General features: G+C 32.6%; 1 long non-coding RNA gene across 1 annotated transcript in view; it reads left to right on the forward strand.

Annotated features, from left to right (window-relative positions):
• The window catches only part of LOC135276776 (uncharacterized), an 889,534-nt gene that overhangs the window by 428,423 nt on the left and 448,437 nt on the right, over positions 1–12,674 (forward strand). The window lies entirely within an intron of this gene.

A 12,674-nucleotide genomic window follows, 5' to 3' on the forward strand; every position in this document is an offset into this window, starting at 1 on the left:
CTCTTCTTCCTTCCCTTCCAATTTCCCAGTGCCTACTATTCTACACTCTATGTCCATGTTTACACACTGTTTAGCTTCCACTTCTAAGAAAGAGTATGTAGTCTTTGAGCTTCAGTTTCTGAGTTGTTTCCCTTAAGACAGTGGCCACCAATTCCATCCATGTTGGGGCTGAAGACATTATTTCATTTCTTTTTAGGGCTGAATAGTATTTCATTGTATCTTTAACATGTTCTGCTGTGTTCTGGAGCATTTCTGTTGGCAGAGATGAAGCAGCAGCAGATCTGGTGGGAATTTACCTTTCAGTATATTTATTGAGTGACACATGCTGATATGATCATTTTATGCCTCACTGCTTCATCCATGGTCCTCTATTCAAGAACTACAGCTCCCAGATTAGCTCTAGGTGACCAGCTAAATGTTTTGACTTTTGAAAATCATATTTGAAACACTAGTGTAGACTAAGTCATACCTGAAATTTTTCATAGATTTGTCCTCAGATGCTTTTGCCCTTGAAGATGCATTATTTTTCTTTGATTTAGAATTTTAGAGTTTTCCTTTCAAAGTACTCTTCAGGCACTTAATCAAAGGCTTTTATTTCTGTTACTATGAACTTATATTTCTTCCATGGATGGCATTACGATAAAACTAAAGGAAATATAGAAATTAATTACCCCAAAGCATCAGCTGTTTTCATTTTTTATTTTTACCATTCTCCCTCTTTTCCCCAAGATATATTAAATATTTAGATAATTGTTTCATATAGTAATTTAAAACTTGTATACTATGTCTTTTAAGCATATTTTGTCATTTATTTATTTACACAAAAATGTGTATCTTTTTCTCATTTATCTGTTTGTCATTGTGTATAGGTAAATTTTATGGAATAACCTAATTTGTTTAGCATCAGCTCTGTACTTGCAAACCTGGAAAGATACATCACAATTGATCAAGCAGAGTAAGAAGTAGTTTGAATGTATATGCATATATATATGCATATATATATGCATTGAGAGTTTCTAAATATCCTATCATGACATGAGTAGCTTTATTGAGTCCTTTTAAGTAGTAGAAATTGATGACAAATATTCAAGAAGCCCCCTCCTTGGCATTCTTTCCCATACCCCAAGAGCTAGAAGATATTGGTGATCTCTTCTAAGTGGTTGATTTAGTGTCTACAAGATGCTACCTTAGTTACTGATTCATGGATAATTGGTCATTGTTTCCACATTTTCTGGATACCTATGAAAATGCCTTAATTGTGTTTTCATATTATTATTTCTCCATCTCTTCTCTCTTTTGTCTGAGATCTCGACATTTTTTTCTCTCCTCTGTATGGCTTTGAGAAACAATATATATAGATGGAATTCACAAATGGATATTATTCCCTTAAATGTCAATTGGTGAATCCCAATAGTATAAGTTACATATGGTAGTTGATATTTTTCAATGCTGTATTTTAATAGTTGGCATAAAGGTCATATGAATTGGTAATTCATTTGAATTTTTTTTAATTTTTAGAAATTATTTTAATTTCTTAAACTTTTTAATTTTTCAAAAATAAAGTTTTTCACCTTTTAAAATTCTTTCTGCATAAACTTATAGGAAGGAAATATAAACTGAAGATCTGAATTGATCTTCAGCTGATTCTTGGTGCTGATTGATCTTTGATTGATTCTTGGTGCTGATTGTTAGATTGTTTTTTAGGAAAATTGTACTTATTTGTCCTAATCAAAACAAAAGCACCAGATTTACATTATTTCTGGTCTTTAATGTTCTCATATTTGGAAGAAATAAACTTGTAGATAATTTTTACAATTTTTCCTATTTTGATCACTGATGTAGAAACTATATTTCTCATTTAGTTCTAATTCCATTTCTCCATTATATATGTTTGTTCATTGTCTTTAAAAGACTTCTGTTTTTTTTTTTCCTTTTGAGATAAGTAAGATAATTGAGAAATATGAGATCAAAGGCCCTGGTGTACCAGTGCACAATTAAATCCAAAGAAAATCATATAGTATAAAAAAATAAAGTCAGGTAGAAAAGTTATAACAACTTAAAAAAAAAAGCTTAGGAGCTACGGATCAACTGTCAATCAATGTTATTGGAATCCAGTTCTATGTGGGAACATGGGAGCACAAGAGGAAAAAAAACAAGTTTGAATTGATTGGACTTCCCTCGTGGCCCATTATCAAATTGCCTAAATGAAGAAATTCAATTGTCACTAAGCTGAAGAGAAATATAATTTAAAAAATGAGATGGATTAGTCATCACAGAGTCTTAAAAGAAGCCACTTAAATTTTATTTTTCATTTTCAAAAAATTTACTGTTATATAGATTTGCTGCAAACAATGGATTAGTGGATTTGTGTTTTCATAGGTTTTTTTCTCTCTCTAGATATTTTACTTCTTTCCAAATCCTGGCTGTTATTATGGACTCTTCGTAAAAGTTGATTCTATACTTAAAGCAGAGCTGTATATCTTCTTTGCATATTATGTGCAATAAAACTTCATAAATAATATTGTAGTCATACAGTTTCCAGTGGAAAAAAACATACTATAGTGTTCTTGAAACTTAAACATAGAAGTCAGATTATTCCTTAGAAGAGCAGATAAAACCAAACCAAGTAGTGTTCAAAGTTTAGAAAACTGAAATCTTAGCTCTTTTATCATTTTGTTTTGTCACCTTTTCTACTGCATAAGGTGTCTGTTGCATAATAAATAAATGGTCTGGTAGGATAAAAGCTGTCTAAATTCTTCACAGCTGGTGCAATATGTCTCAGTGCCTTGTCATCACCTGCCCACACTTAATTAATAAGCATCTGTTTCATTTTTATATTTACTCAAGATAGTGACTTAATTTTATATTCCTGACTTTCTACTTATTTCTAGTAATAAACAGATATTTTCTCTTTCCTATTCCTTCCCAAACAGCTTATATTGATGAAAATTCAGGGCATGTTTGTTAAAACAGATTGGGGGAGCAGACTACCAAGGATTTAGAATTCTAGAAATTAAAAGATGAAATAACTTCTGGATAAAACTGCAGTGAATTTGTTTGCATTTTATGTGTTCACAGTTTCTGTTCCTGTTCAAGCAGTTTTAGTCTTATACCTCTTACCAGATGCAGAATATCAAAAATAAAGTTTATGATAAATTACAAGGTAGCACAAGTGTTTCCCAGAGAAGGCTTTAACAGCAAAGTCCTCATTAAATAGGTTTTGTTGTTATTACTCCTGGGAACCAGAAACTTGACAGCCTAGAGCTATATTTAGGTTTGTGATTGACAACTTCTGATGCTCTGTTTATGTTGTGTATATGCAGGTCCGGTGGGGAAAATGTTAATAATACAAAGCTTCTCCAAGAAAACAGTTCTGAATGTGTGGGAGTTGATGTGCTCCTAAATGTAGTAACATAGGTAAATTACTTTCTTCTTTTTTTTTAATTAGTTTTTTTCCCTGTTTTTTTCGTCTCCATATGAGAAGGTATAACACGTTTTGTTAGTGTTTTCTACTTCCAGAAAATTTTTTGACATTTATACTCACTCTTATACAATTGATTCAAGGGCTTGTGAGTTACTAAATATATATATATTTGTTGTAACAGTGTGAAAGAGAACAAGATATAAATGACAAGTTTGTTGCTCTTCATCAAAATATTAATTTGTAAAAGGGTATTTAAAAAACTACTACGAACATATATTCTGAGTCAAGTAGTGTTTTAATGAAGCTAATGTTTTTATTGAAATAGAATTACTATTTAGTTACATAATAAACTTTTTTCTTCATTAGTGAATTCTATCACATATTTTAGAAGGAATTAATACCAGTTCTTCCCAAAATATTTTTAGAAACTAGTGGGGAAAGAGTGAATCTTTCTAGTTCTTTTTATGAGGCTAGCATAACCCTAATGCCAATAAATATCTGATAAATACATTAGAAGAAAATGAAATTAGAGACCAATGTCTCTCATGAACATAAATGCAAAAGACAATTAACTGTTGATACATACAAAACCATAAAGCTCAAAAATCTTATGCAGAATGGATGAGCCCAGACAATGCATAATGTATAACTCTGTAAAAGTTCAAGAAAATAAAACAAATCTAAAGTGGGAAAAATTAGATGTGAATTTCTTATGGAGTGAAGAAAAGAGGTGGTCTTTGGCCAGGAAGGGGCATAAAAGAACTGTTTGGGATGCTGGATATTTTCTGTATCATGATTGAAGTGATAATTATATAGATATATAGATAAAATGGATGATAAATAGAATGAAGCTCATCAGGTCATATACTTAAGATCTCTGCATTTATTTCCTTCTGTATACATTTGACCTCGGTTTTACAAAATGAACTTTTATAGTGTTGTCTGTAACTGAACAGTATGGAAATCTGATAATTTTTAAAATTTTTAAATTGTGATGATATGCTCCAGTATTTACTGGTATGCTTTTTCTCAGTTTCTAGTCAGAGTTACACTCAATCTCACCCATTTTCCTATTTCTATTCCTTTTTCAAAATGTATGTAGCTACTAATGATTTATAAGTCTGTGTCCACTCTATAACTTTTTGCTATGATCAGGACCTACATATACCAAACTGTGAATGGATAACACCATCTGGATATCACAAATATAATTCAAAATATGTATTTAAAACTGAGTTTGTTATATTTGCCTTACAAAACTTTTTCCTTGTCTCCACCATCACTGAGATATAATTCTCCGTGGCTCCCAATAAGAACATTTAGAACTGTTCCTGTATCTTCACTTTCCTTATCTAATACATTCAGTAGTTTTCCAAAGTTATTAACATCAAAAACAGATAGTCTTAATTCTTTTCTTCTTATTCTAATTGGTTTGACTCTCCTGAGGACTATTTCAATAGCCTGATATATAATGTCAGTAGTGTGGTTTTATGAAAGGTATGTCTACTGGGAGGGAGGTGGCTTTGCTTGATTACTTCAGATGACTATCTAGTGCCCTTAAAAAAGAAAGCAAGAGACTTTTTGGTATGAGATATAACACTAACCCTTTGTGGTCTGGCATTTATGTACATCCCCAGCACCCTTTACTACTACTTGGCTTTCATAAATACTAAGCCTCTTTGGGTTTCCAAGACATGCTGTGATATTTTATTCCTCTTTGATTTCACATGTGCTGTTTCTCCTTACGGGAATGCTGTTCTCCTCTTATCTACTTGCAAACTCCTACTTTTTCTCTGAGACACAATTAAAGCTTCATGTCCTGTAATGTCCTCCCTAGTACCTCTGGGTTTCTAATACTTTTTTTTTTTTAACATAAAGCTATTAGTGGAATTGTTGATTTGTATATCTGACTATCCCACCAGATTAAAAGCTCATTGTGAGCAGAGCTGTATCTGATTCATCTTTGCTTTCCCAGTGCTTAAGACAGAAAAGGCACATGCCATTCAATCAGCATCTTTGCAATAAATCAAAAATTGAACCCAAGGTTAATAATACAGTTAACCCTATTTTTAAGTTATAGTGTTTCTTTTAGTATTATTATAAAATAGTTGAATTACTTTTAAATTCTCTCTCTATATATATTATTTCAAATCAATTACCAATGACTGTATTGCCACTATTTATGCTGATGTGCTATGTTTCAGTTTTAAAAATGAATCAGTCTGGGCATGGTGGCTCATGCCTATAATCCCAGCACTTTGGGACCAAAGTGGGCAGATCATTTGAGGTCAGGAGTTCAAAACCAGTCTGACCAACATAGTGAAACACTGTCTTTACTAAACATATAAAAAATTAGATAGGTGTAGTGGCTTACACCTGTAATCTGAGCCACTCCAGGGGCTGAGGCAGGAGAATCACTTGAACCCAGGAGGCAGAGGTTTCAATCAGCAGGGATCATGCCACTGCACTCCAGCCTGGGCAACAGAATGAGACACTGTCTCAGAAAAGAAAGAAAAAGAATAATAATAATAATTGTGGCCACAAAAAGGAATCTTTTACAGCTTTATTAAATTAATATATCTGACCTTTTCAAATTCACTGTTCATTTATATTATATAAATTTAAAGTTTTTGTTGTATTTTTCGCAATTCAGAAAAAAAAATCTGAAATAAAACTTTAATGATAAATCCTACATCAAAGATTTAGTATTCAATACTAAAATTTATAAACTTGATAAAATTTGTAGTTACTTCTACTGAGAATTTATAAATAAATACACATATACATAGATACAGCATATGGCTGACAGCTACTTTAAAACAAGTACAAAGCTTCTCAAAAATAATGCAGTTTTGCAGAGCTTGTTAGAATAAAAATAGAATTATAACATTCAAAGTTTTAGTTTGTACTTAGATGTTCCTTATTAAAAAATCATAGAATAAAGTAATTATATTAGATTTGGCACTTCACAGACTATAGGCCTTTAGTAACTAATAATTTTAGAGACAAGTCCTGACTGTTGAATCCCTGTGTGCATTTGTTACTTTGGGGCCTAAAAATTGTTTATAAATTTGGCATCTAGAGACTTGTTTCTAATTTGAAAATATGTTTTTTGATAGAATTACATGTATTAGATGTTAATTTTTCTAAATATAAACTTTATTCTCAGATTGCACACATTTTTTTACAATGAAATCTTCCTCTAGTAAGACAGTCTTGACCAGTCATAATTTTTAGATTATTAGTCCTGCCTTTTTCATAGCTAAGCTTGAAAAAATTGAGTCTAGACTTATGAATCAGAACAAATAATATGTTCTTTGTATTTATTGTACCAAACTATCATCTTGATGTATCTGCTTGTTCAATAAATATTTAATGCTAGCCAACTAGATGATGGAGATTCCATTCTCTGGAAATAGCCATGAATGAGGTCCTTCTCCCTCAGATGGGAGTGATAAAACTTAGTGTGGAAATACCTGGATTTTGATGTATTTAGAGGATTTTTCAAAATCAATAATGCCATTCTCTAGTATTATAAACTGTCATGATGTGGAATGGATACTCTGAGACAGAGTTGACCAAGACTGAGTTGGTTTTTTTCAGAACACATAGAAGGAAGCAAACTCAAAGAAATTTTCATGTAGAGGGGGAAGTCTGACAGTCTGCTGCGCACACTGAAAAACTGAGCGATTGGGAAAAGGAAGGAAGAACATTCAAATCTCATAGAGGTCAACTCCTTCAAAATTAAGGCATGGGAAGGTTACCAGGAGAGCATCTAGAAAGCCAATGATTTAACAGCAATGACACAAGCTGGCAGATTGGGAAAAAAAAATTAGAAGCTGTTTTCTTTTTTCACTATTGGGGAGTGGGGGAGGAAAAACATGCATCTGATTCACAGATTCTGCCATCAAATCCTAACAAAATTGAGGCAGAGATAGAAATGATAGGATTTAGCTTCAACTTTGCCCCTGCAAATTTGTTTTCTTCAATTTTCATAATTTATGGGTTAGCAAAATCACAATGTGATCTAATAGCTTAAGATGAACTCATTTATTTTAATTATATGTTATTACCAGACTAGGCTGAGACATTTGTAATTTTGAATGGTTCTGTATCTGTCACAGACATATACAAAAGCAATTCTTTTCCATATTAGGTATGTGCATGCACTAAAGATAATTTTTAGTAGGGAGAAGCAGAATTGTCCCAATTAAGGATCTATATTTCTTGGAATAGTGGAATAAATGATGGAATCCTGTATCCAGAGAGCTTATCTAGCCCCTTGTTTGTGAGCATATGGCTATGAACAGAACTGATTCTAAAACCACAAAATTACCAGAATGAATGATAAATCTATTAAAATATAAATGCCTTATGCTCTACATTGGAGTTTCTGTTTCAAAATTTGAGTGTGGCATTTTCATCAATGATACTTTACCAAATCTCTACCAAATATCCTCGTGTGTAGCCACAGTTGACAACTGTAGTGTAAAATACCTGTAATAGCTGGTGTTAGCTAGTGTTAGGTTTATTTTCTTGTGAACTCCAGGAAAGTCAATTAATTTTAAGCAGCTTTCAATTTATAGATCAATGATTTATTGAGTGCTTCCTGTGTGCTATCCAACAAGCTATCAGGTAAAAACCAAAATCACATAGTCACTTCTTTCCAGAAACTCACAATCCACATAAAAAAGAGGGAAGACAGTAAACAGGAACTGATATCTCAGGAACTCACTTGGATAGAAATCCACAGTGTCCCTCCTCTCTTGTACATCAAGTGAATTACAAGTATATCCAACTATAATTTATATCTTATCTGTATCTATATCTATGTATCTTAGTTTAAACTGCTGTAACAGAATACCATTGTCTGGGTGGCTTAAACAACAAATTATTTCTCATAGTTCTGGAGGTTGAGTGGTCCAAGGTCAAGGTACCCATAGATTCAGTGTCTGGTAAGGACCTGCTTCCTGGTTAGCACCTGCTACCTTGGACATCTTTTCTTTGTATCTTTACACTGGCAGAGAGCAGAGAGAGGAGAGAGGAGAGAGAGAGAGAAAGAGAGAGAGAGAGATCAAGCTTTTTCTTTTAAGTTTTGGGTTAGGCTGCTTGTGAAAGATGAAACTGCATCATACATTGACACATAATTAACACATGTTAACTCTTCACTGGCGCATACATATACCCATATGAATTTTTATAAGTAGGCAGCCAGGTGCTATGGCATTTGAAGCACCTCAAGACAGCCCTTTTAACTCCCTACATGACAATTTAAGTCATGCAGTCAAAGGACAGTTTGAAGAAATGCACATGTTGTAAAAAGAAATGCAAATAATCATGGCAGCTAAATAAAGAGATGCAAAGTTATTTTTTTCATTTTATTTAGTCTCCTTTTTAATGCCAGTCCTGTACTTACAGTAGCATTTGGAAGTGGGAAAAGCATCTTCGACTAAGGCTATCTCAATTCTATTCCCATAAGAAGCTGGAATCTGTGCAATAATATTATAGGCAGAGGGTCAGTAGTCTCTGTTTGAAAATTCTGGTTGTAGAGACACTCCTGCTTTCCAAGAAATCTGAGGATGCTATGACTGTATTATTAGAATGTTATTTTTGTAATAAGCCAAAGCTCTCTTTGTGTAAGCTCTCTATTGGAGGCTATGGTTTTGTTCTCAGGAGCAGCCTACATTTTACTACATTCCTTTGAATATAAAAGCACTGTAGAAATTTGAGAGCAGCTACCATTTTCTACATTGAGCTTCTCTTTCTCTGCCTAAACAGCCTCTATTTGAAAACACATCTAGTTTTCTCACTGTTCTTATTTCTTTCATCAGAATGATCACCAACTGGTCAAAATACATTGGAAAACATATTGACCATTAATTGAAAACAATAATTCAGAAGTGGCCTGATCCATGTAGAAAACTTGGAGAACAAAGAAAACACAATGGAAAAAAGAAAAAAACACAAAGTTTACTGAAAACTCCACCTCTCAAATTTAACAACTGTTAATATTTCTTATTTCAAAAATAAGATTTTGATGTATTTTCAATGCATTTATTGTTTTTTTGTTTTTAAAAATGTTACAGTTGACAAATCATAATTGCATACAGTCATGGGACACAGTGTGATGCTTTGATATGTGTTTGCTTTGTGAAATGATTAAATCGGGTTAATTAACATATCCAGCACCTTGCATTATTCACAATACCTAAGATATGGAAGCACACTCAATGTCCATCAACAGATAAAACAGATAGAGAAAATTTATACACACACACACATGCACACACACACATATGTGCACATATATTTAATGGAATATTATTCAGCTTTAAAAAGGCAATTAAATGTACTCCTATGCATAAATAGCATGTTACATTTTATCCCAAAATGGCATTATATAACAAAATCATTTGTAATTTGTTTTATTCATCTAGCAAGAACTATGCTTTAAACATTTGCCAATGTTGAAGGACTTTAAGTATGCCAATTTATATTTGGATAGATTTTTTTCAACTTTTGAAAACCATTTTTTATCATTATAACTAATGCCATAACTAACACATTTGTACATATTTCTTTTAAGTGACTTTGTCTTATCATCAGATTTTCTAAATCCAAGTTTCACACTTTTATGGCTTTCTATACTGTGTTCCCTCCAAATGTTCCATGTTGAAATTTTTTCCTTCACAGAAGCATAAGAGTATGTACTGTTTTCTTTCAACCATTACACTGCACTGTCTTTTCCAAGCAAGAGTCAGATGTGCCATTATGTATACCATTTTTATAACTCCAAACATTTTGTAAGTCCAAGGCTATGATCATCTGATATTTGCCTTTTTTATGCCTCACTGTTATATGTTCCTAGGCATGCCACCTGAGCTTAGTTCTCTCAGGATTCCAGGCATCTTTCAACTCTTTTCCATACATAGTGTTGATTCTCACTAGAATTGCTTTTCTGCTCCTCCTCAAGTAGTCTCAACCTATTAACTCGAATGACCTCAGGGCATAAATCATCATTGTATATAATTATTCATTATGGTTTAGAATAATTGTAATTTCTCCCTGTCTATCAAATTAGCTCTTTGAGTACATAAGCTATGTCTTTTATTTCTAGGTGCCAATGACTCATGATTAATAAATGCAAGCTTGTTTTAATTTATTAAAAATTAGAAGGAAAAGTTACTTAGTTTCCTGGTTCTTCTTAGTCTTTTACAACCATTTCTGCAAATATGCTAGATGTTTTCAATTGACAATAATTTATGTTTACTTTTTTCTCATGTAAAACTCTACCGATAAATTGAACAAATAAGTAGTATCTTAGCTGTAACATTCTGCAAATATTTTTCACCCCCTTCCTCTACATGGCTGTAACTGTTTACAAACACCTTCTAAGTCCTTTCTGTAATAACTTCCCTTGGGAATATGTCTTTGTGATTCTGCTTATTTGCCTTCTTGAGAAAACGCTATGAATCTGTTTCGTTTGTTGTAACTAGATAGCCATGAAAGTTAATCACATCGTCTTATCCTTCTAAAACGATGTAAGCATTAGCATTTGGTTTTTCAGCTGCACTATTAACATTTTGGCCTAGATAATTCTTTGTTGTTGGGGATTCCTTATGCCTTGCTTAGTGTTTAGCAGTATTCCTGGCCTCTGTAAACTGTCAATAGCATCTTCCTTCTCTCCTCCACAGTTGTGACAATAAAAAACGTCTACACATATTACCAAATTTGCCCTAGGTGGAAACAATAATTCCCAGTTGAAAACCACTGTTCTACATGTTACCAGTCAGCCTAACAGTCTATGGAAACAGAGTTAAAAAATAGATGGATACATACACAGAAAGACAATTTTTCTTAGTCTCTTTGTTAATTAGCATTATGTCAAAGAGGTGAATTACTGAAACACACACACACACACAAAAGAGGGAGGTAAAAGAAAGCATGAGCCTTTCAAGGGTTCAGAAGTAGACATTGCATGTCACACAATGTGTTGACCACTAATATTACATGATGTAAAATTTTTATACATCTATAGAAGAAAAATAGTAAAAAAAATCTTAGTATGCTAGAATAAATTACTGTATTTTAATTCTAACTTAAAATAATCCTTGAAATATATTTGTTATTTCCTCATTATGAAGGATATGTGTGTGTGTGCACACAAGTGTGTGTACATGTGTGCTTGTATTAAGTAGTAGTAATGTTGGTATTGCCTCTACCTTTTTACTTTAATGATGTCAATGTTTATAGTTTTGTTGGAAAGATAGGGGATCAAAAACATGGACCAATGTGCCAAACGATCTGGTGGATCCAGGCTTTGAAGTCAGACTCAGGTAGGTTAGAAATTCAGATTTGCTCCTTACTGGCTTTGTGTTTTAAAGGAAGGTATTTAGTATCTATTCTTAAGTAATAAATATTGTATTATCCACATCTGAAAAATAAGGATAATACAATATTTAACTTCCTAGGTGATTAAGAGAAATAAATAAGATGACCTGTATAGAGCCCTCACCCATTTCTTGACACATAGTGGGTTCTCACTGTTTCTATTTCCTGGTCTCTGTTTTGATTAGAAGATAAAACAATAGTGTCTGATGCCTAAAGCTTTCCTGATAAAGGACAGAGGTGGGCAAGTATCATGTGAATAATGTCAGACTGCCCATAAACATTCATCTGTCAATACTGATTGTGGAGTTTCTGCTATCATTATATGTAGATCATTTGTAGGGATGAGAATAGTGAAAATCTGATTTCTCAGTGATAATTGTCATATGTTAGAAAGAACTAAATATACACTAAGTAATTATGGTAAGAAATAGGATGCTTTAGATCATATATTGATTTTTAACAAATATGCAAGGAGATATAAATTATAAAATAAATGAGAATCAGTTCAAATAGAGCATATTGTGAGCACTGCATCCACTCTTAAGAAGTGCCAGAATGTGATCTCTCTTCAGTGCCATGAAAGAGGATTTGAAAGCCTGAAAAAACAAAAATTGGAAAGAATTAGGAAAAAGAAATTTCTATGTAGGTATCTTATGCCAACATTATGGATTGTCTTCTCTTAACTCTGTGAACATCACTTAGCAAAATTTGAACCATTAAAAGCTTAAAAGGACAATTCTGAAAAATAGTGACTCTTAACCCTCTTTAACATGTGTCTTTTTATTGTCAACTTGTATAAAATGAGCAATTAAATATAAATCTCATCTTATACATTTGCAATGATAATATTCAAGTCAAT

Source organism: Aotus nancymaae, unplaced genomic scaffold (assembly GCF_030222135.1).
Source record: "Aotus nancymaae isolate 86718 unplaced genomic scaffold, 86718_ANA_hifiasm-v0.15.2.pri h1tg000003l, whole genome shotgun sequence".
NCBI lineage: Eukaryota > Metazoa > Chordata > Mammalia > Primates > Aotidae > Aotus > Aotus nancymaae.